Source organism: Schistocerca americana, chromosome 1 (assembly GCF_021461395.2).
Source record: "Schistocerca americana isolate TAMUIC-IGC-003095 chromosome 1, iqSchAmer2.1, whole genome shotgun sequence".
Lineage (NCBI taxonomy): Eukaryota > Metazoa > Arthropoda > Insecta > Orthoptera > Acrididae > Schistocerca > Schistocerca americana.
In genome coordinates, this window is record NC_060119.1 from 318,306,903 (window position 1) to 318,327,801 (window position 20,899).

Genomic DNA, 20,899 nt, shown 5'->3' on the forward strand with positions numbered 1-20,899 from the left:
TTTCCCAAACTTAATTTTTTGACCATTTGAACTTTTTCCAAACAATTCTACAAATGAGGTACAGTACTAATTATAACATTCTTTATGATGGGTCAATATATTAGACTGCTAAAACATTGACGTTCTCCATTTCTTATGGAGAAGAAATTCCATCACAAAAAGTAATGCCACTGCCACATAAACATAAAAAAATAAAAAATTCTAAGTGCGTGAATAAAAGAATACAGCCTCTATTAAATATCAAGAAAAATTAATTTAGATATTCCGATCTATATTTAACTTTCTGCCTGAATCCATGGGTAAAGAATGTTGGCTATTAAATTTGCATTTATAAACTGTAACCTTCAGTTTTCATAAAATAGGAATAAATCAGGCACAAATAATATGATATATTAAAATTAAAAAAAAGAGTTTGTTAACACTAAAATTCAGTATTTATATTCAAGCCACACTGTTTCCACTTTACATCTCAGACACAGCAACATTCCTTTATATTGCACATTTATGTTACATGGGTAGCCTCTACAGTACTTAAAACACCAAGTGGATTCTTCTGCAAACTTTTCTCTTTTTATAGGAGGAAAGTAAACTTCCAGACCCCTCCATAAGGCCACAGCGAGCCAAAAAATTATTTCTTAACTATACAGAATTGTACCCTAACCTTCCATCTATCGATGTAGTGGAGACTCAGATAGATAATAAAGATGCGTTGAACTAGGAATGATTTGGAAGCCGAGGCACTACTGCTGGAATTGCAGCTGTCGGTGCCGCAATGAGGTGAGAGTCGGATGAGGTGTCGTCGGGCGGGTGAGAGGCAGAGACGGTGCGGTGTTCCGCAGCAAAGGGCGAGCGAGGCAACTGAGCCATGGCTGCTGCACACGTGCGGCAGCCGATGATTTCTGCAGTGGTTGCTGTATGTTGACCTGCTTGCATATTACTGATGCCCATTGGTCTGTAGCGGTTGATCTGTTACAACCCAGTTCTGTTGAAATATCAAATGAGTTGGGTCTTGTGAAGCTATTGTTTTAAATTATATTTAAATAACTGTATATATATGTGTTTTTAATTAATTCTTGGCACCATAAATAAACAATTATATGCCAGGAATTAATTTTGTACCACAATTCGCAACAGGAGTGCGCGCTACTGCAGCTAAGTTATTTAACTAATACAGGAATAAGCAATACACTAAGTCAGTTGCTGAGGTCAACATATATGTGTGAAGCAAAGAATTTCACTACAGTTAAATTTAGTACCTGTTCACTCAAACAGAAAATACAATTTCTCTCCTTTCAAAAACAAACCCATTAATTTTTATTTATACATTATGCATTCCAATCCCAAAACTGTAATACTTGCAGAAATTTTACCTGTTAATAAATATGAAATAACTAGATTTGTAACATTTCACACATTTCACACCTTACACACACACACACACACACACACACACACACACACTAATTTCACTAATTTAATGAACTGCAGATAGACGATATACTTAGCTTACATGTACTCCTTTGGTCTAAAAAAAACTGTAACTGAAACAAAATATGGACATGGAAAATAAAACAAAGTGACCCCAGCACACTGACTATTTGACAGTAATGTTAGAAATCTCTACTAAAACTAAAGATAGACAAACTATATTGCACTTACCTGCACAGTTAAGAATTTGTGTGTTAACTATGAATTTCCAAACAGCAACTTTCTGTGCCACTAACACCGTAAAGGAATATTTGCAACAACCTGAAAACATTTGAATGAAATTCGATTTTAGTAGCCAACATTTCAATTACCCAACAAATTTGTTAGGGACAAGACAACAACGTATTTCAAGTAATGCACATTTATTAACTTGTATGGAAGCTTGAATTTGTAGTAGCAGCCACTGATAAAATATCAAAATAGATTGAATCGCTCCCTTCAGTTCCTCACAGATACAGAATAAATATCCCTTCACATATTAATTCATTTCAAATAGTTGCACAATTTTTGCATTAATGAAGCTACAGAATGAATGAATGGAAAAAAATTGCCACAATAGCAACAGTAAAGTCATCAAGCAAATTTATAGTGTTATTGGTCTGCAGCTCATGTTCTAGTGGCTAGTGTTGATGCCTCTGGGCCACAGGGTCCAGGATTCAGGCCGGGTTAGGGACTTTCTCTGCCTGGGGACTGGGTGTTTGTGTTGTCCTTATCATTTCATCAACATCATTTGTGGCAGTGGCTAGAGTGGACTGTGGAAAAAAAAAAGAAAGAACTGTGTAATAACAGACTATGAGTGCTGATGACTGCGCAGCTGAGTGCCCCACAAACCAATCATCATCATCATCATCATCATAGTGTTATTGAAAAGGGAAATATAATTTAATTGATGACTATTAAATACCATCTGAATCATTCAGAATATGACTTATATAATAGTACTGCTTGTCATTCTGTTAAACACTGAATGGCGTCCTATCAAGTCGCACAATAAAGAGTATAGTTATCAGCTTGTGAGATGTTTGGACAGTTTTTTCATTAGAATACTTCATTTTTAAATGTGTAATATCCGAGTCAAGGCCACTAACAAGGGAAGGCCACAACAATGGGATCACTGATTTATTTCAAACTTTGCACACTTTTCCTAGGATATTTAACAACATAATGGGGCAATTCCAGGAAAATAGCAAGAGTAGTTTTACATGTACATTACATAACTGATGTATCTGTGTGAAGGTGCAGGTTGTAAGAGGTCATTGTGGTCAAGTGGTTAGCATTTGGGATTTGCGAAGGAGTTGTGGATGAGGCGGCAGTTCAAATCGTATCAAAACTTATTTTTTAATCTACACTTTTTTACCACTGGTCACATTATTCAATTTGTGTGACATTTGAGAGGTAATACAACAAAAAATCAGATGCATTTTCATGAAGTTGTAGTGAGTTTCATATGCTATTTGACAATTTAGTGTTTTTAATTAAATTTCCAAGTACGAGAGACAGGCTAGGAAAGCCCAAATCAAATCTCTCTGAATAATGCTACAAATGACATTCAAAATCAGTAATACAGTGAAGATACAATATGCCACACCACATGAGTAATGTACATTTACTAGCTGAATGTGCTCTCGACATCACACGTTGCAGGACGTTATTTGTCATACAGATATGGAAAACAAATTGAAATGGGATCTGCTATATTGAATGACTGCAGTTTCTCCGCATTTACAGGGAATGTTAAGAGTTTCTAAGGGAAAACACACCTCACTGACATTTTGAAAATTAAATAATATGACCAGTGATGGGAAAAAAAAAGATTAATAATCAAGTTCGAGCAAGAGTCGACCAATCACTGCATACAAGTTTGTCTTAAGAAGTGCAAACAGTAATCACCTGGCCACCAAGAACACCAGTAACATCTGGCACCGACACACAGGTACATAAGCTACATAATAGACACGTGAAACTTGCACATTATATTGCTTTACTGGCCTACTAAACATGTACAAAGTTTGAAGTGAATCTCTAATCCCAATACCGTGCCCTCTCCTTGTAAGTGTTACAGCCTATTTAATTACTATTTATGTTAACTTACATGTACAACCTATCATTACATCAAATTCAGAAACCTCTGTCCACAATGTGTTACTAACATGAAACCAACCATTTCTTACTATAAAGATATCTGTATGTTATTAGAAACAGCATTTCTGTACGGTGAGATGATATTCGTCCAGTGCTAGTAATTACTTTCTTGTAGGTATGTAAATATTGAAATCAGTAACAACTTTAAGAGTCTGTCTACTGCTTGAAAACTATTTCCAAACAGTACAGAAGTTCAATTTTTCAGATGACGTACACAGTGCATGCAGCTCAAGTGCAAAGGCTGTGATCGTTGAATAGATGACTTAAAATTCAGCCATATACTAGAAATGCATAAAAATTTTCTACATAAATAGCAATTTTGGAACCTGAATGACAAATTTATGGAGAACTTGAGTTATCCAATTACTTACTGTTCCAGCAGGAAGTCACACTATGTAATTTAATTACGTGCTTTGTACCCGTCAAGTGGAGGTAACCATAGTGTTGCTTGGCAAGTAGCCCTATTATTGAACATATTGGTTCAAAATGCTACAAAATGGGGATACATTCCATTAGTAAAAATAATACAACAACCTACATGTTTACTCACAAATGAAGAACATTGCTTAGTAATATACTGTCACACCAAAGTAGTCTCAAACTACACGGGAAGAATAAGCACAATAACCTAAGCCCAACCATTCAGTTTCCTTCTTGCAAAACAGAATAGTACTCCCCTTCCACCCCCCCCCCCCCCCCCACCACCACCACCACCACCAACAATAGATTTTAAAGATTCCCAATACTATCAATTATATATGTACAAGCTGCAGTGTCAACTATAAAATTTAACGAGATAATTTATGGTTACATGATTACACCCAGGCTCCTTCCTAATACCTAACAGGAAACAAATCAATTAGAAACTACAGTGCACCCTCAGCAATTTACTGCTCAGTCAAGTCAATTAAAAGCTTCATACTATAATCTCCTGCCACCCTGAAAACATCTGCAGCCGTATCCCCTTTACTCACAATACCCAAAATAAGGTTTGCTATTTCTACCACCAATCCACACCACCTTCCCCTACTGGATCCCTACATTAATGCCTGCAAAAGGAAAACCAGTAAGTCCATTCACTTATCACTGTACTATGTGAGCCAATACAAGCAAGTTTCAACAAAAAATTAGTCAATGTAGCAGTGACATAAACAAAGCCAAGCCAAACCAAGTGCCTTGGCAAACAGATTGTCACGAATTATCCCGTAACATGGCCACATGTACCCATATGATTAACTTTAAGCTGCAAATATAAGTGACATTTCAGCTACAAATGTGGAACAACAATCCCCAAGAACACAAACTGCATGCGAACGGCCAACTATGGAATCATATCAGACATCTGCCACAACATACAACTAGTATACTTCACAGCAGAGTCCATTCCGAAAAAATAAATTTATCAGACAGTCAACTTATCCTAGTATTACCACAGGAATTGTTACACATAAAAAAGAAAAAAAAGACTTCAAAACATATCTAAACAGTGAACTACATGGGACACCAGCAAGTGGTGGTATAAGGTACTTAGTACACTACAAGAAGTGAGAAGTATCTTCTATCCCCATTGTTAATGTTTTTGACCTTTGTTAACGAGAGGATCCATCTTTAGTCAACTCCATTACTGCATCACCCATGTATTCTGACCTTTTGAAATTTTACTTTTCAACAATAGAGCTTTGGCATTTTGAAAATGCTATTCCATGAATGCCATTCTCTCACTGGGAACGAAGTGACACAATAAAACAAATTTTGAAATTTAATCAACAACCATCATGTCACAGTTGGTACTAAGAACAGAAATACAGAGCTACTCTCAATTGGTGAGCAGGGTAAAAGAGTATCTACTGACCAATAAAATGACATTTTTACAACATTTCATGAAAAAGTTTTAAAAAGGTCATTAATTTAGTTCAAGGACACAGCTTAAGAATTTTACTATGCAATCACAGAAACCATCATCATCATATATTGACAACATATCTTTGCTCAGAAATCATGCAAATAGAGAACAGCTTACTTCCACACATAAAACATTTTACAAAAATAATAGTGACACAGTAAGTTAGAATATGCCCTACCAATTCTTTGTTATGGAGTCACAAAAATGTAGCGTTTTGAACATTTGGAAACAGCTCTGAAAAACTAACCGACAATAACTGAGGAAGATTTGTATTTTCCACAACAGCATTCACCAAAATTTGACATTATGATAAAACTCCACCAATCAAAGTTGCACGCTATGCGTCGACTGACAATCACTAATGGCTCAAACAATAATTTTTGTCAATAAATGAAAAATTTACCTGGAGGCAGTAAGATTTATTTTCATCTCACAGTTTACACACGGAAGTAGAACTATAATTACTGGACAAAGTAGCATGAATCGTTTGACACTAAGTACACAACTGCAAGGTGGCATTAAATTTCACATTTCAAACACAAGGAGCAGGTCATCTAACTATGGAAGAATCAGAAGAGTTGCATCATTTTTTTTCCAACTTCTTTGCAATTTAACAGAATGATGCTAGACTACAAAGTGGTAACTAACTGCTTGAAAAAACGTTATGCCAAATTTTAGCACGTTCTCTGAACATGATCACCAGGATTTTTTGTCTTTGGGCTTTTAAATGGAAAGATTTCTTGAGAGGAAAAACCAGACCTAAGAATGTATGAAAAATTAAATTCATGGTATTCCAACAACACACAACGGCAGGCAATTAGAAATCACGTCAAGAAATTGAACACGTAGAGCTTATCTACAGGGTGGGCAAAATACAGCTGGGCAAGAAAACATTAAGACTGAAGTGGAACAGATTCTTGTGAACAGGAGAATAGTCCATCACAGAAAATCCTGGAAACTGTGATTTCAATGCACCAATCAGTTGTAACACATCTGTGCATGTATCTTCCATGTGCTCTGTCCTGAATACTTGACTGCTTCGCTATGTTCGAGTGAGAGGAGCAGATGTATTTAGCGACCAGCTGAACCTAACACAACACAGTGGTTATGATAAAACAGCGCCTTTTTGCTGTTTAATGTTATGTGAAACACACAGTTCATGGTTCTCGCAGGGAACTGTTTACATAAGAGTTTATGACTGGAAGTGTTTTGGCAAAATTTCGAGCAAAGTTTGCAATATAAACTTAACAGTAAAATAGCACAAAACAGACTCGGTAGCAAAGAACACGATTTTCACTAGGAACTGGGTCACACTCACATCAATCTTGTAAATATTTTAAGGGCAAGTTTCGTTTTGCTCACTCTATACGAGATTTCAAACAATAAACATGGAACACTAGATTACTGAAGCAAGACCTGAACAAAAATGAATTTTTTTTTCACAACTCTACGAACCAGATTAAATAGATGTTGAAAGTTATACTCCATTGCTCTGGGATCAATCTTCCTGCAGAAACAATATTTTAGTATGTTGTTGTTGTGGTCTTCAGTCCTGAGACTGGTTTGATGCAGCTCTCAATGCTACTCTATCCTGTGCAAGTTGCTTCATCTCCCACTACGTGCTGCAACCTACATCCTTCTGAATCTGCTTAGTGTATACATCCCTTGGTCTCCCTCTAAGATTTTTACCCTCCACTCTGCCCTCCAATACTAAAATGGTGATCCCTTGATGCCTCAGAACATGTCCTACCAACCGATCCCTTCTAGTCAAGTTGTGCCACAAACTCCTCTTCTCCCCAATCCTATTCAGTACCTCCTCATTAGTTATGTGATCTACCCACCTAATCTTCATCATTCTTCTGTAGCACCACATTTCGAAAGCTTCTATTCTCCTCTTGTCGAAACAATTTATCATCCATGTTTCACTTCCATACATGGCTACCATTTTAGTACAACATTCTTTAAATGTGTAACTATAGAGAGAGAAAAAAACCACTGGAATCTTTTGGCTGTTAGGAAATTTACTTACTTGTTTTTAGGAAGAAAATTATGCAACAATAATTAACCTCAAGCTGTTGTGCTGTTATATTGAGCCGCGCTGGATTAGCCGAGCGGTCTCTGGCGCTGCAGCCATGGACTGTGCGGCTGGTCCCGGCGGAGGTTCGAGTCCTCCCTTGGGCATGGGTGTTTGTGTTCGTCCTTAGGATAATTTAGGTTACATAGTGTGTAAGCTTAGGGACTGATGACCTTAGCAGTTAAGTCCCATAAGATTTCACACACATTGTTATTTTGAACATTTTTTTAAATATCTATAAAAACGAGGATCAGAAAGTAACACACTATTTAATTTTTTGTCTCTCCAAGCACTGCACCCAATACAGCTCGAAGTTTGCGCTACAGAGGGTATTTTGTTTTCATGTGCACCTTTAGCAAGAGAATCCTGAACTGCAAAACAATCATGGTGCACATGTTACTGTTGTCAATGTTTGAAGGGCAGCAAAGTGTAGTTCGATATCTGTGGGGCAAAGGGAATTAACCAAGTGAAATTCATGGGACCTTGCATGGCATGTATGGGGACAAGTGTAAAGACCGTAGCAACATCTGCATGTTGTGTGCATTCTTCCATGAGGTCCATGTGAACCTCAGAATTTCGCCACACTCCTGGCAGCAAGTAACAGCTGCAACCCTGCAGAATGTCGGAGCCACTGAGGCAGCAATCTGAATGGCTGACACGTGGAGCTGTGAACATTATTTCAGCAGTTCAACATTTCCTATAGTGCAGTGTACTGTACTGTTCATGACACACTGAAATTTCATAAGAATAGTGCTTGCTGAGTGCTTAAGAACCTCAGGCAACCACAAGGGACAGTGAATGATGACAAGCTTGCATCACTTAACGTGTTATGCTGGAGAAGGGCATGACTTTCTGAAAGAAGTCATCACTGGTGATGAGATGAGGGGGTTCAGCTACATGTCTGAAACCAAGCACAGGGTTGCCACGAGTTCCCCCCCCCCCCCCCCCCCCCACGTGAAATTCCCAGATATTTCCCCAATTTCTAGAAAAGTTTTAGTATTTTTCCTAACAAATTTTGAGGTCTCGAGGTTAAGACGTAAAGTTGGAAAGTTGGCAATCCGTCTTCGCAGCTACGGTACAAGACACAATAGTGCTAACAAGGAAATATCTAAAAAAAACTTGCGAGCAGACGGCGTTTTCTAATGTGAGCAAAAATCTTAAGTACCAACATCAACATCTTTTGTACTGAACTGTTGTTAGATGGATGACGCAAACCAAATGGTGTGTGTGTTTCATTAAGACCGCTAATGTTAATTTATTTCAATAAAACTGAACACATTTGGTGACAAAAATACATGTTTCCTTTTGGAGGTGAATGACAGATTTAAAGTACCCTCACTAATTTCAGAAATAACATCAGAAAAAAGTAGGCCTCTTGAAAGAAGTATTTAAGGCGGGGAAGAATTGTGTAAACCAACACTGTACGAGACCGCCAATAAAAGGTTATTTCTACTATTTTTGCTATTGTCAGTTATTACCCACTGTGTTAACCTAATATTTTACAGGTACTGTGTGATGTTTCCTTCAAGAAATGTATGAGTTCACAGCATATAAACTGTCAGCGACTGACAATTTTCTTCTTCTTATCATCATACTTTCTAATACATGAACTAATTTTGAAGTGTCTAAATGTACTAGAACAAATAAAATGTCTATAAAACACCACACTGGACAACGTAGTTGTGGTGAGACAGTCATGCATGATACCTGAAATCCATCGCTCGTGGCCTCTGGTCTGCTGAGGAGCACCACAGTCCTGCATCCATGGATAAACCATGAGAATCTGCTGCATTATGCCACACACCAACAGGCCCGGCCATTGGCCGATTGGTGATACTAGATCCAAAGGGCAAGTTGGAAACCAAAGGGCTTGAGATCAGCAGGCCCGATCCATTAGAGATACCTGCGGAGATGGCCTGGCATTTTGGCCAGTCACAGAAGTCTACTATTGTTGCCAGCTATTCACACGTCACTGACAGCATGTTGATCAAATGGGACCACAGTGATCAATCCATGAAACAGATAACTTGTTAGAATACGCTGAGAGTCAATAATAATGAGGATAGGTAGAAAGTCACCATAATGGCGATTGCTGAACCCAGACAGGCACATAGGAAAGACAATCTTATATTCACAACTAACTTGTCAGCAACAGCTTTCATCAGAAAACAAGAACACACACATTCACACAATCACTTTCACACAACTCATGCACACATGGCCGCCATCTCTGGCCACTTTGTCTAAGTCTCTGAAAATCAGACCCAAACAAACCACTCCTCACGCCATCCTGCCTCTAGTTGGCAGTTGCTGGGCTAGTGGTAAGAAATGACAGTCTAAGAGTTTGTATAGTACGCATTTTGTAAGTTTTATGTAATTTGACTCACTAGTTTGCCCAAGTGGCACAAAGTTGTCAGTAAGAGCGGTTGCAGCAAAATTTCACCCATTTGAGTGAAGCTGCCTAAAAACAAATCTGCTGCCAAAGGAAGTGAATTTTGAACACTTTTGTCACAGAAGGGACACCCATCCATGCTTGTGTTTACTTCCATTTGAGAGAGCATATTTTTTCCCCTAGTAACATCAAATTTCCAGCAATAAAGGACTATGACTAGCATGCAATGTAAAAACACTATTCGCTACACGACAGACAATGGTACTTGATGAACTAACAGAGTACAAGATGAATATTACAGCTCTGCAGGAAATAAGATGGCCTCAGCAACAGACACACAATGAGAAAAACTATACAACCATATACAGTTGAGACAAACAGTCACCATATATTTGGGGGCGGGATTTGTGGGGTGTGATAAAAAAATGTTCACTATGATGACACTAGAAATTATCGAAACTGATACCACAGTGTATAAAAAAACTTAGCTTATTTTCAACACATCAATATTGTATTCCTCAAGATACCAGAAAAAGGCTGTACCTTTATGGCAAAAAATATTAACAACACTGCTCGACTTCTGGGAATTCAAAAAATCAATTTAAATTGTCATGCCCCAAACAATGATTTCTTACATTTGCAAAATACTTTCATTCAGAGCTGTTATCACACCAACTTTCTGACACTTGAGTATGACATGATTACAAACAAAAAAAACGCAAGTTCTGACAGACATCAGATTTTTATTTATGTACTGAACTGTATCATATCATTGTACAAAAAGGTAATTTAATACATTACGCAGACTGATAAGCTTTAGCATGTGTCAGATGATGTGTTAAAATAATAAAAGATGGAGCCTAAAGTTATAGTTTTAATTGAAATACTTTTGTTTAGAACTATCAAATGAGCATTTTAACTAATTATTCCATGTAGACAAACGTTTAAATTTAAAACGTACACATTCAGGAGTGGAACTTCTTGGAGTTCTCGAAGTTTTAATAGCACCTCTGCAGTCAACTGTGAAAAATTAGATTGTGTTAAATTAAAATTGTTTTCATTAAAGTAAAACATTCTTCCCAGTGTGCTCAAATCAGGCACATCAGCAGCATCTAAAATGTTTTCCAAAGGTGAAGTCTTTTCCTGCTCAGGGCAAAAGAACAACATTGCTGGTCCAGATGGGTGAAAAACAATTCAGCATCCTCTTTATCACACATGTTCCTTATGAAGGCAAGTACCTCTCATCAGAAACAGCTGCTACAATATAGTTTGGTAGAGGATGGGCCCCTGGATGAGAAAAATCAAGTGAGACTTTTCAGAACATGTCACTCTTCTAATCTCTAATGAGCCACAGGAATGTGGTTTGTAATTGTGATAAGTATCTGGTACCATGTGTTGCGCAGGTTGTAAAATTCATCAAGATGCTTGCATAGAGAAATGAGTGTTGATTTTCTCCAAGTAGGAAAAACCCTTTTGTCACTGTTAGCAGTGCAGAAATTGTAATCATCAGAGGCAGCTGTTATTTAGCTTTTCTCAACACATATTTTACAGTTCCCCCAATCTATCAAACACATTTATAGTGGCTAGAAGCAAAAACAAAGCTTTCAGTGCCTATAGAAAAACCATTTTTGTTCACATCAGTTTTTAAAGCTTTTTCTATTTTTATATAGAGCAGTGCACCCATTAGTGAAATGACACAGTTTACTGACTCATGGTAAGTTTTCAGCCAGTGACTTAACCATTTCTTTCTCAGCAGCATTTACAGATGCTACATTGTGCTCTACATTACTTCTACAGCAGTGATTTACTACCAATTTGTTTTCCTCATTTACTGCTTAAATAACTTCAGTGCAACACATTCGATATAATCAAAAAGTCTATGAGGTACCCATTGATAGGAAAAAAAGAGAATTTTTTATCCTAAAACAAGTAATAACCCGCCTGACATTTTCTAATTTGGAAAAAAAAATTGCACTTTGCCAAGTCTTAAGATACGACTTGGCAAACAAATGGTAATGAGATGGGGAGCTATTAATATCAATGGGGGCTACTCTTGGAAAAAGGTAGAGCTGGCAGAGGCTGCAAGTAAGATGGGGCTGGACGTTTTAGCTGTTAGTGACATTCGGGTAAGGGGTGAGAAAGAAGACGTGGGAGAATACAAGGTCTACTTGTCAGGATTCAAAGCAGGAATAGCACAATGGGGTGTAGGGCTTTACATCAGGAAAGAAATGGAACCCAGCGTAGTTGCAATAAGGTATGTAAACGAACGACTGATGTGGATAGATTTGACAGTGTCTAGCAAGAAAATTAGGATTGTGTCAGTATATTTGCATTGTGAAGGGACTGATCAAGATAACATGGATAGTTTTTATGAGGCACTCAGTGATGTAGTTGTTAGAGTAAAGGACAAGGACAGTGTTCCGCTCATGGGTGATTTTAACGCCAGGATTGGAAATCGAACAGAAGGGTATGAAAAGGTTATGGGTAAATTTGGAGAGGATATGGAGGCCAACGGGAACGGGCAGCAATCCTTGGATTTCTGTGCCAGTATGGGCTTAGTAATCACAAACTCCTTTTTTAAACATAAGAACATTCACCGGTATACTTGGGAAAGCAGGGGAACCAGATCTGTCATTGACTATATAATAACAGATCAGGAATTCAGGAAGGCTGTGAGGGACACACGTGTATTCAGGGGATTCTTTGATGACACTGATCATTATTTAATCTGCAGTGAAATTGGGATTGCGAGGCCGAAAGTGCAGGAGGTCAGGTCCATATGTAGGAGGATAAGAGTGGTGAAACTTCAGGATAAGGAAATCAGGCACAAGTACATAATAGCGATCTCAAAAAGGTACCAGTTAGTTGAATGTAGTCAATTACAGTCATTGGAAAAGGAATGGACAAGGTACAGGGACACAGTACTACAAGTGGCTAAAGAATGTCTTGGAACAGTAGTGTGTAAAAGTAGGAGGAAGCAAACAGCTTGGTGGAATGACACAGTCAAGGCAGCCTGTAAAAGGTAGACAGAGAAAGTTATGTTGAAGAAAGAAACAAAGTCAAACAGATAATTGCAGCATCCAAGAAGAAATCTTGGGAAGACTTTGGAAACAGGTTGGAGACATTGGGTCAAGCTGCTGGAAAACCATTCTGGAGTGTAATTAGCAGTCTTCGAAAGGGAGGTAAGAAGGAAATGAAAAGTATTTTGGACAGGTCAGGAAAACTGATGGTGAATCCTGTGGATGCCTTGGGCAGATGGAGGGAATATTTTGAAGAGTTGCTCAATGTAGGTGAAAATACGATCAGTAATGTTTCAGATTTCAAGGTAGAATGGGACAGGAATGATGATAGAAATAGGATCACGTTTGAGGAAGTGGAGAAAATGGTCAATAGATTGCAGTGCAATAAAGCAGCTGGGGTGGATGAAATTAAGTCTGAACTCATCAAGTACAGTGGAATGTCAGGTCTTAAATCGCTACACAGGATAATTGAAATGGCCTGGGAGTCGGGACAGGTTCCATCAGACTGGACAAAAGCAGTAATCACACCAATCTTTAAACATGGAAACAGAAAAGACTGTAACAACTACAGAGGTATCTCTTTAATCAGCATTGTGGGTAAAATCTGCTCAGGTATTGTTGAAAGGAAAGTGCGAGTATTAGTTGAGGAGCAATTGGATGAAAATCAGTGTGGGTTTAGGCCTCTTAGAGGTTGTCAGGACCAGATCTTTAGCTTACGACAAATAATGGAGAAGTGTTATGAGTGGAACAGGGAATTGTATCTATGCTTTATAGATCTAGAAAACGCATATGACCGGGTTGCTAGGAGGAAGTTATTGTCTGTTCTACGAGATTATGGAATAGGAGGCAAACTTTTGCAAGCAATTAAAGGTCTTTACATGGATAGTCAGGCAGCAGTTAGAGTAGACGGTAAATTGAGTTCATGGTTCAGAGTAGTTTCAGGGGTAAGACAAGGCTGCAACCTGTCTCCACTGTTGTTCATATTATTTATGGATCATATGTTGAAAACAATAGACTGGCTGGGTGAGATTAAGATATGTGAACACAAAATAAGCAGTCTTGCATATGCGGATGACTTAGTTGTGATGGCAGATTCGATTGAAAGTTTGCAGAGTAATATTTCAGAGCTAGATCAGAAATGTAAGGACTATGGTATGAAGATTAGCATCTCCAAAACGAAAGTAATGTCAGTGGGAAAGAAATATAAACGGATTGAGTGCCAAATAGGAGGAACAAAGTTAGAACAGGTGGACGGTTTCAAGTACTTAGGATGCATATTCTCACAGGATGGCAGCATAGTGAAAGAACTGGAAGCGAGGTGTAGCAAGGCTAATGCAGTGAGCGCTCAGCTACGATCTACTCTCTTCTGCAAGAAGGAAGTCAGTACCAAGACTAAGTTATCTGTGCACCGTTCAATCTTTCGACCAACTTTGTTGTATGAGAGCGAAAGCTGGGTGGATTTAGGTTACCTTATCAATAAGGTTGAGGTTACGGATATGAAAGTAGCTAGGATGATTGCAGGTACTAGTAGATGGGAACAATGGCAGGAGGGTGTCCACAATGAGGAAATCAAAGAAAAACTGGGAATGAACTCTATAGATGTAGCAGTCAGGGCGAACAGGCTTCGATGGTGGGGTCATGTTACACGCATGGGAGAAGCAAGGTTACCCAAGAGACTCATGGGTTCAGCAGTAGAGGGAAGGAGGAGTCGGGGCAGACCAAGGAGAAGCTACCTGGATTCGGTTAAGAATGATTTTGAAGTAATAGGTTTAACATCAGAAGAGGCACCAATGTTAGCACTGAATAGGGGATCATGGAGGAATTTTATAAGGGGGGCTATGCTCCAGACTGAACGCTGAAAGGCATAATCAGTCTTAAATGATGATGATGATGATTGCACTTTGCCAACCAAATATCAGAAGTTCCCATTCAGTAGCAAGAACGTAATGTTTTCTTAGCAAAATCTGAGAGTTAACATCCATATCATATTTTGAATGTAAGTAATGAAGCACACTTATTCAGCAGATGATGTTCAGCAGGTGTTGTTTCACTAATCACAAATGAGGTTTTTTTTTTTTAAATTTATGTTAAAATGAACAATATTTTAGTAGGCCTACTCAGATTTTTTTCCTTTTCATATATGACATTTACTTCAATTTCTTCATTTGGATCATAAATTTCTTAAACTTTGCTTGTGTCAGTTCTTTTACATCTTCTCTTCTGCATCATACCACTTTTTTTTTGGGATGCATTCTACTTTCTTGATGTTTTATTACCCATGCTTCAATTACATAAGTAAAAGTTCATACTGTGCTTGATTTAACGTCAGCTGGATTTGTTTCACGGTTTAATGCTGTAAAAAGAAGTTGCAGAATAAAGCCAAGAAAGGACGAAGCTGAAGTTTTATAAAACCATAGCAGTACAATGCTTGCTTACTAGAGTTAAGCATGGGTGACAATAAGACACCAAGAAAGTAGAATGTGGGCTGAGGTTTCGATGAAAGTTACATATTGGACCCTCTTCACATTCCATCCTGGATTTTCCATTGTTTGATTTTTGCCCGATGCCTTTTCTTCGATCATAACCCAGTGCAGTTTTCCTTTGTTACTATTATACTCAACATCCGTCCCTCTTTCTCATCTTTCCTGTGTTTCTCTTGTTGCCTTACAAACTGCACTGCACACTCTACTGAGGAGCCACACTGTATTTCTGCCATGCACAACAGGCACAACAGAGGCTACAGGACCACGCTGATTGTTGGTGCAGCATCTTAAATCCCATTTTACTCCCGCCGATATAATTAATCCTATACTTTCAAACTGGTCACTCTCCCCGACTCATTTTCCTTTTTTTGCGTGTTAACTCCCACACCTTTCCAGTGTCACACGACATTGTATCTCATCCTACGAACCCCTCCCCACCCCCACACTTCCTCCGTTCTATCCGAGTTCACATCCACTAATTCCACCATCCAGTCGCACCTTCCATCCCCTTCTTCACACTTATCCACCCTCAGACTGGCTAGCCACAGTAATATATATTTTTTATTAGTTATTCTTCACTTTGATCCTTGTGATTTCTCACCAATATTAGTGAGTTTTCACCTTTCGCTATCGTCGATTCCCTAAGATTTCATCTTGTTTCCACCTTTCCCATCCATTTCATCCTTTTTGAGAATTTTTGCATGTATTTGGCTGTATTTTTGCGAAATTTTTAGGACGTAATTCCACATAATTTACACAATCTTTCACATTTTTCCACCATCATGGATCCTTGCTCCTTCCATCTGCGTCAAAACAGAAAAGTTTCCTTATCCCTAGCCAGATCCCAGCCCCACTTACTGTTCCCGCATTGTTGCTTGGCGCATGGAATCCTCCCTAATGGCCTCACCATCAAATTACCCATCTCTTGCTGCCACCCCTCCTTCCACAATGACCTCAGATTCCGCCAATCCTTAGCCCTCCTTGCAGTACCTTCTCTCCATCCACAATCTCAAATTCCTGGAACCCGTAACACAAGTCGAAACTCTTTTCTCCGCAGGAACATGAGCAACAGGCACAACCCCACCTCAAAAAGCTCTCCATCCAGCTCACTACCTACCCCCACCTTGGAGTACCACTGTCCACCGCCTCTACAACAACCTCCAAACCTCCCCCACATCCCCTCATAGCTGAAAAATCGTGTCTCACAGACCTACTACACTTACCCCACCCTCCCAAACTCCCTCCATCCACCACACAGAATCCAGAACCTAAACAGACCCGCAACTCAGTCATGAACCTTTCCGTTCTTTTCAAAGGCCTCACCTTTTGCCCCATTCCCAAATCCAATCATGCAGGCCTTGTTATAGAACTTCTCTCATTCTCCCAGTCCCTACAGTGGAAACACTTCACCACCAACAACACTACAACCCAGCCTCAACCAAAGACCAATATTGAACCTTGTCTAACGCATTTCACTCCCCCATCCATACCCATTGCCACCAAACCGCCCCGTTAACCTTCCACCATTTATTAAATTCGAACCCTGCCTCACCATCATTCCCTAGATCCCTCAACATGCAAATCAATGTTACATCCTCAGAAAGAACCACAGTCCACCAGCTAAAACCTGAACCCAACCTTATAATCCTACCTGCAGACAAAGGCTCCACCACTGTTGGTTTTGAACCGCAGGGTTTACCTAGTGGAAGGAGACTGCAGGCTATCTGATACTTCCACCTACAGACCTTGCCACAGTGACTCCATTCCAATAATCCAGCAGTCACTACTCAAATCCTTTGGAAAATCTTAGAACCTCTCCCCAGAGTTCATCTCTCTACTCACTCCTACCTAATACATCCTTCCTAAAGTTCATAAACCTAACCACCCAAGACGCCCCATTGTGGCCAGTTACTTTGCCCCCGCAGAGAGAATATCTGCTCTCATTCACTCTCATCTTCAACCTATGACCTGGAACCTACCCGCCCATAGAAATTACATCTGCTTTGAAGGCATTACGTACAAACAAATCTGGGTTATGGCTATGGGCACAAACATGGCACCACCCTAAGCCAACGTATTCAAGGGCCATCTAGAGGAATCCTTCCTAAAAACCCAGAATCCTTAACACCTCACCTGGTTCAGATTCAATCTGGATCGAAGGTGAGGACACCATATCCACTTTCCTCCAGAACCTCAACAACTTCTCCACCATTTGCTTCACCTGACCCTACTCAAGCCAACAAGCAACCTTCCTGGATGTAGACCTCCACCTCAAAGATAACTAAACTACATCAGTACCTCTGTCCATATCAAACCTATTAACCACCAGCAATACGCCACTTCGACAGCTGCCACCCATTCCATACTAAGAAGTACCTTCCGTAGAGCCTAGCAATCCGTGGTCGTCAGATCTGCAGTGACAAGCAGTCCCTCTCGAAATATACTGAGGGACTCACTGAAACCTTCACAGACCCTAACTATCCTTCCAACCTTGTACATCTACATCATACTCTACAAGCCACCTACTGGTGTGTGGCGGAGGGTATGTTCAGCAAGACTATCAGATCTCTCCAACCCTGTTCCCCTCGCAAATAGTGCGTGGGAAGAATGATTGTTTGTAAGCCTATGTACTGGCTCTAATTTCTCGAATTTTCTCCTCGTGGTCAATATGCGAGATGTATGGGGGGAGGGGGGCGGAAGTAATATGTTGTCCGACTCCTCCTGAAAAGTGCTGTTCCGAAATTTCGAGAGTAAATCTCTCCATGATGCACACTGCCTCTCTTGTAACGTCTGCAAGAGTAGTTTGTTTAGCATCTTCATAAGGTTATCTTGCCAGCTAAATGATCCTATGATGAAACGTGCCGATCTTTATTGGATCTTCTCTATCTCCTCTATCCGTCCTATCTGATAGGGATCGCAGTTAGATGAACAATACTCACAAATTGGGCGAAGAAGCACCTTGAAAGCCACTTCTATCATGGATGAGATTCTTTCAATGAATACGAGTCTGGTGTCTGCTTTTCCCACTGGTCATTTACAAATCTCCCATGCCTTATCTTTCGAATCTCCCACCACCTCCCAAAGTCCCACCGTCCAGCCACAGAGGAGCATTCCAATTCAGTACCACCCAGGACTGGAGCAACTGAATTACATTCTCCGCCAGGGTTTCGATTACTTCTCGTCGAGCCCTGAAATGAGAAATGTCCTGTTCATTATCCTTCCCACACCTCCCACAGTGGTATTCCGGCATCCACCGAACCTACACAATATACTCGTCCATCCCTACACAATCCCTCATGGCTCATACTCCTGTGTGAGACCTAGATGCAGGACCTGTCCCATACATCCTCCCAACACCATCTACTCCAGTCCAGTCACTAACATCACTTATCCCATCAAAGGCAGGGCTACCTGTGAAACCAGTCGTGTTATTTACAAGCTAAGCTGCAACCACCGTGCTGCATTCTACGCAGGTATGATAATCAGCAAACAGTCTGTCCACATGAATGGCCACCGACAAACTGTGGCCAAGAAACAAGGAGACCACCCTGTTGCTGAACACACTGACAAACATGACATCCTTCATTTCAAGGACTGCTCCACAGCCTGTGCCATACGGATCCTTCCCAACACCAGTTTTTCTGAACTGCGCAGGTGGGAACTTTCCCTGCAATACATCCTACGTTCCCGTAACACCCTTTGCCTCAACCTTTGTTAGTCCTCACCCATCCAGCCCTTACTTATTCCCATTCCCGCACTACACAGCCATCATTCCACTGTCACAACCAGTTGTTTTATTTCTCTCCTTTTCCACTACTTCCCCCTCCCACCTCTCCCCTGCCCTCCATCTAACCTGCAGTACTTCACTATCCGGCACCCCCACCATACTATCCCTCCCCCTCCTCCTCACCCTGTCCCAATCGCCACTCCCACCATGCAATAGTGCTGCTGCTCACATTGTGGTTTCAGTTGCCTGAGACTGGAGTCGTGTGTGTGTGTGTGTGTGTGTGTGTGTGTGTGTGTGTGTGTGTGTGTGTTGCTGACGAAGACCAATGGCCAAAAGATTTAATTGCGAGAGTCTCTTTGTTGTGCCTATCTGCAACTCAGCATCTCCACTATATTGTGAGTAGGAACTTTCCTTCTCATAATAATGAGACATTCCTTCCCGGATTTTCCATTGTTTGATGTAAATATTAGGCTTTGCTACCCATCAGTTTGTTACCACAATCAGTTTTGCTGCTTTCTCATTCGTTGGCTTTGCCAACTCACAACCAAATTGTTCCAACATAACCTACATCTTGGGCTGCACAACAGATCAGTCTGCAACAAAGATTTCAGGGTTAAGGGGGTGAGGGTCCAGTATGTAGCTTTAGCCAACATTTCCAACACCAGTGGAAGGATGTATAGGAGATCACACATGAAACGATGTTTAATGAAAATTTTAGGGATGCATTACAACTAGGGCTAAATGAAGAGAAAACATGTTTGGGCTCCCCAAATCGGATTCACTAGTTAGAACAGTTACATAGGCATGGACACACTAAACTTCTACCTCTGCTATGCGTAAAGGAAAAAATGCAAAACCTTAAGTTATGATTCATACAAATCTGATACTTCTTCAAATACAGTAACGACATTTTTTTAAATGTGAAATTTTGTGAGTATCTAATCGTTTCGTTTCAGTTTGTTAACATGGGTTACCGCACTCCAATAGGCGAGTGCAACGTTCAGAAAGGTTTTTATACGAAAAAAAATCTGTAAAAGCTGCCTACTGGAAGTTCTATTGGAACTCCATTGATATGACGCCGACATAAATATTATGCTGCACTACTGATTAATTTCTTACCACTACTTTTAATTAGCTTTCAAATTACTGGCCTCAACTCTTAACCAACTTATGAACTTTCAACATTACCCAGTCCTCCGGCTACGCTACAGAACGGTCTGTAACCGCAACGAAGACATAGAAAGGGGGGTGGGGGCATACTACATGCGCAATTCAAAATTGTTCTGAAGTATTTCGCAAAATCCTTCCTAAAAAAAACTTTACGCAGGTAGTAACAGAAAGCCCAATAGACTTGACTTTTAATGTGATCTGATACTTGCACCACTAAGGACTCCCCCCTCAAGTCACAATAGTATTGGATATCCATAATGGCTACCGAAATCTACCTAGAAAATTTCAACTATTACAGCTTTATTGTTTTACTCAATTCGCGCAGTATATTTGAAGCATATTACTGACATTACATACCTTACACTTAGGACGTCTTTCAATTCGAGGCGTAAATATCCCAGAAATGACACTGTTTCTTTGAGAATATACTTTCCGCTTCACCTTGATCCAAAATGATCGTCAGAGATTCTAACTCAACGCTTCATTTCCTGATGTCTATC

General features: G+C 39.8%; 1 long non-coding RNA gene across 1 annotated transcript; it reads right to left on the reverse strand.

Moving 5' to 3' along the window:
* Positions 1–661: 661 nt before the first annotated feature.
* On the reverse strand, positions 662–20,891 carry LOC124597481. Its single transcript, XR_006978542.1, has 3 exons — positions 20,757–20,891; positions 1,660–1,749; positions 662–982 (listed from the first exon to the last, which is right to left on the reverse strand). It is a non-coding gene; the product is annotated as an uncharacterized LOC124597481 (long non-coding RNA).
* Between the last annotated feature and the right edge of the window lie 8 nt (positions 20,892–20,899).